This window comes from Triticum aestivum, chromosome 6D (assembly GCF_018294505.1).
Source record: "Triticum aestivum cultivar Chinese Spring chromosome 6D, IWGSC CS RefSeq v2.1, whole genome shotgun sequence".
In the NCBI taxonomy this organism is placed as follows: domain Eukaryota; kingdom Viridiplantae; phylum Streptophyta; class Magnoliopsida; order Poales; family Poaceae; genus Triticum; species Triticum aestivum.
Window position 1 is genome coordinate 266,612,175 of NC_057811.1, and position 4,962 is coordinate 266,617,136.

The 4,962-nt window shown below is 44.0% G+C and overlaps 1 long non-coding RNA gene across 1 annotated transcript; it reads right to left on the minus strand.

The window, feature by feature from the left end:
* Window positions 1–910: 910 nt before the first annotated feature.
* LOC123144608 (uncharacterized) lies at window positions 911–3,462 on the minus strand. The gene is made up of 2 exons (XR_006471762.1): window positions 2,898–3,462; window positions 911–1,339 (listed from the first exon to the last, which is right to left on the minus strand). It is a non-coding gene; the product is annotated as an uncharacterized lncRNA (long non-coding RNA).
* Window positions 3,463–4,962: the final 1,500 nt, after the last annotated feature.

A 4,962-nucleotide genomic window follows, 5' to 3' on the forward strand; every position in this document is an offset into this window, starting at 1 on the left:
CACGGTGGGCGGCAACTGTCGTGGAAGTGCTACGGCAGATGTCCTCATGGAAGGACTTAGTTGTGGAGCTATTGCGACGAGGTTAGCTTAAAGGGGTTAAACATGACAAAGGACATGAGGAGTTTATACTGGTTCAGCCCCTTGCGGTGAAGGTAAATGCCTAATCCAGTTTGAGGTGGTATTGCTAGGGTTTCGATGACCAGGGAGCAAATACGCTTTGCCTGACTCTCGATTTGTTGTTTCTTGCCCTAAGCCGCAGCCGGGTCGTCCCCTTATATACATGGGTTGATGCCCTGCGGCCTACAGAGTCCCAGCCGGTTCATACAACGTGTCCGGCTCGGTGACTTATCTTACATGCCTTACATTACAAGTCTACGCATACATGGCGGTTTACACTTATGGGCCTTAAGCCGCCTTCGGATTTGGCCCTTTAACAAGCCTGTCTATGAACCGCCATCTTTAATATACTGTTGGGCTTCATTTAGATGAACCGCCATAAGGATGACCCGGCCCCTCCTGGGCGGGTCATATCTGATAGTCATATCCCCAACATATCTCGTTGTTGGGACACGACCGGATAGGTCAGCCTACGAGTAAAACCAGTCCTCGAGTTGCCTCGCGGTGGCCTCGAAGTCTGCCAATTTTGGACCAACACCATCGGCGCTGGCCCACCTCTATTATGTTGAACTAAGAATCCGCGGGCGGAGCTAACTCCCTATGCGTTAATTTAATTAATCAGGACTATTATGTTGGCCAATTTTAAAACCAAAGTTGGGCCTTACTGAAAAAGTTTTATTCTAAGCGAATGATCAAGGGTCCCCATAAAACCCCACACGTGTTAGGAGCGCTCATCATGGAACATAACACCGGTATGACGAAAACTAGGGCAGCAAGAGTGGAACAAAACATCAAGCAAAAGGCCGAGCTTTCCACCCTGTACCGAGTATATAGATGCATTAGTTAAATAAGAAATATTACAATATCACATCATATCCATGTCCCAACATGGAACAAACTGCATTGCACCTGCAACTAGCAATCTTATAAGAGGGGTTGAGCAAAGTTGTAACATAGCCAAACAATGATTTGCTGGGATGGTGTAGGTTAAAGGTTGTATCATGGCAATTTGTGAGGCTTAACAAACAAGTGGTAGGTAACGAGACATAGCGATAGCATCGAGACAACTAGCAAGCAAAGATATTAGTGATATCCAAGGTAATGGTCATCTTGCCTGAAATCCCGTTAGGAAGAAGACCGAATCCATGAAGAAGACGAACGAGCGTAGTCGAACGAATCCTCACAATCGCATCCTTATAGGGAACTATCAAGAAGACCACAACTAGAAAGAAGCAAACAATACGGTAAACAACCATCACATAAACCTGGCATGATGCACAATCAAGTACTCCCTCTGTTCCTTTATATAAGGTGTATTTGTTTTTTGATAAAATTCCACAATGTAATGTGCATTTCTTCTAATTCCTCATAATTCCCTTTTTAGCCCTCTGAAAAAAGGAAAATATGTTTTCTGTAATTGTGTGCATCTCTCCTTGTAGTAAAAGAAGGAAATTATCTCTCTCTCTTCCTCCCTCCCTCCCTCTCTCTCTCGGTTTCATATATCTCTTACTTTCCTAACCTAACTGATTTACCTGCCACTAGCCAATGAAGTTACGAAGAGTAAATTAGTCCTAACTATTGTGTGCCTTGGTCACCACGCCGAAAATAATACACCTTACATAAAGGAAATCAAGGAGTATGATGCATATCCAGTTTAATAAGTCATGGCATGGAAAAATGCAACAAATAATACTACATATTAAGTGAAGCTCAGTATGCAACGAGATGCATATTGAAGAAACTCCACATTCCATTATTTAGACAACTCTCGTTTATGTACCCAACAATATTAAATGTTGTTAAACATGGCAAGAGGTGAAGCATGAATAAACTATCTAGCTAGGCAATTTAAAGGAGGTCGGAAACAACACATAACAATTTCGGAAAATCCCCATATGTTATTTTTGAATTTGCTATTGTTCTTCCATAAACACAATTTTAAAGTTGTTAGACATGCAAAGTAAGCGAACCTTGTTGAGTGCGGCGATTTGGTGCCCGGACTTAGATGATCCCAGGCGTGAACAATACCTCGATTTGACATAGAAAAAAGTTCAAAAAAGTTCAACTTTTTTGTAATGCAAGATGCTCATGTGCGTGACCTCAGTACAAAATTTTGTGAAGTTTGGACATTCGAGAAGCTCGCGGCAAAAAAGACAAATTTCAAATGTCCGAGAAACTTTTGACAATTGCATTGTTCACGTTTGATTTTTTCCTTTATTGCCAGGAGCTCCTCGAATGTCCAAATTCCACAAATTTTTGCATGGAGTTCACGCACATAAGCATCTTGATACCACACAATTTTTGGAATTTGTTGGATTTTTTCTATTTCAAATCGGGATACTGTTCACTGGGCTCTGCCTTGGATTATCCCACCTTGTTATCCTACACATTTTCTACCCAATTTACATATATATTTTATTTAATTCGGAGCTATGGTAATTTGTTATGAAATATACCATTTTAGCATGTCATTTATGCAAATTAATGCAAACAACAATTTTAAACATTTTAATCATGGATGAGAGTTGAATATAATTAAGCTACACAAAATTCTGATTATTTTACATATATAAGAATTTTACATGTGATGCACGGTTATTTAGATATGGGCAATGCAATTAAATGGCATTTTTCTGTAATTATGCAATGTCCTCGAATATTGTTAAAATTGCAGCAGGGAAAAAAGTAGTCGGGCCGAAACTGGGCACTGCTGGGCTGTAACAGGAATGAGCGCAAGATAGAAAAACGTGCCCAGGGTGAGGGTTTGCGGTGGTGCTCACATTGGGCCTTGAGGCCAGTCGGGGCAGACGGGCTGCCAGGCTAAAGTCGAGGTGGGCTGGCGAAGAGGTGGACTGGCGCGGTCGATGGAGATGGGGCCCACGCGAGCTGGCCAGCGGTCAACGCGACCCGAGCGGGCACTGACTTTCGTCTCTCTGCTCGAGTGCTCGCACGAGCAGGAGGCCGATTGCGGCAGGACTTGCGGGGCTCCAGAGATGGGCGGCGGGCGACGTGGGCACCGAGAATCGACGGATCCGGTCAGCGCGGTGCCGGATCCGGGCGTGGTTGGAGGGGTTCCAACGAGGGCGGCGCAGGGCATCCATGACGCGGCGGGGTTGGAACTCCACGGCCATGTCCAGAGAAGAAAGAGAGGCCAGGGAGGAATGAAAAAATAGAGAAGAGTAGAACGAGACGGGCGGCGGTGGAGTCTCACCGGCGAGGGCGTCGACTGGCGGCGGTGTGCTGGAGGCGAGGGAGGATAAGAAGCACGGGGAGGGGCTCCTCTCCGGTTCTGGACAAGGGAGAACCGAGGGGCGACACTCATGCTGGGCGCGACGACAGATGAGCTTCATGGGCCTTCCATAGGCTCAGACTAGCCATAATGGAGAATAACATACACTATTAACATATAGATATCCCAAGACTATTACTATCTTCATAGTGGGTAGTAATATAAGTATGGTAACATGCAAAACCTCATTTATTAAGTTATAGACTCATATTGCATTGGGACGTGTGATGTTACAGTAACTAACTAAGTTACTCAAACTACCTCTCTTCTCATTAACTCATTGCCACATAAGCAAATTTGCTGAATTGGACTCGATAGTACTGCTGAAGTTACTCCCACTGTGGCTAGTCTCGGGCGGGCCTGCAACGAGAGGAGGGAGACAAGAGTGACGTGGCTGCGTGCCGTTGGAAGACGGCGGCTCAGGTGGCCGCGGGTCGGGCTGCTGCTCGCCAAGTGGCGGCGGAGGAGTGGGGCGGCGCGGATCCCGAGGAAGGCGGCAGCTGGAGGTGCAGGGAGGGGTAAGACTACCCACAATGGGAGTAACATAGATGGTAACATCACACATCTCTAAACAAAACAGATGATGTGGCAAATAAATAATGAGGAAAGAGGGGCATCTGGTAAGATAGCTAATTACTGTAACATCACACATACTAAAATAAGATGAGTCTACAACCTAATAAATGAAGTGTTGCATGACACCATACATATGTTACTCCCCACTATAGAGGTAGTAACATAGACTAGTAACATATGCACGTTACTAGTCTAACTTAATACCCATTGTGACTAGTCTAAGGGCTAGGATTTTTGCCCGATTTCAAAGGAGGGAGGTGTTTAAATAGGGAACACCATGAGAACCTTGAAGGTTGCAGGACATGAAGAAGGGCACAAGGGCAAGAAAGAATTCGGAGATCACTCCGATTGAAAAGAGAAGGGATTCGAAAGAATTTGGGAAACACTCCTGTTAAAAATGGTAGGAATAGATCATGAACTTGACAAGATGGGATGATAAATTGAAGTGGGCAACAACACGAGGCCTCCGGAACGAAAGAATAGAAGCTAGATCATTGTAAATAAAAGAACGGAGAATAAAATGACAACTTCTACCACAATTGAATTTGAAAGTGTACTTACGAAGAAGGATTGAACGGAGTTGTTGGAAATTAACAATAAAAGATATGATTTCCAATGGTCTTATGGAAAACATGCCAAAATTCTAAGGTGAAGACCTACCACTATTGGAAACCATTGAGTGCTTGAGAGCGACAAAGAGATGAAAAGCCTCTTTCATAGAGATGATAAAGAGCAAGCTTGGATCATGAATAGTCACCACAAATAGCAACAATCCTTCAGGAAGGCTTTAGGTGAAATCTATACCAACATAACTCCAACAAAGAGATTGATGGGTTGAAAGATCTCCCGAACAAAGAAAAAATGATGGGTCTAAAATATCTCATTCTTGACAACTTCACATCATTGTTGGGGAACGTAGTAATTTCAAAAAAATTCCTACGCACACGCAAGATCATGGTGATGCATAGCAATGAGAGGGG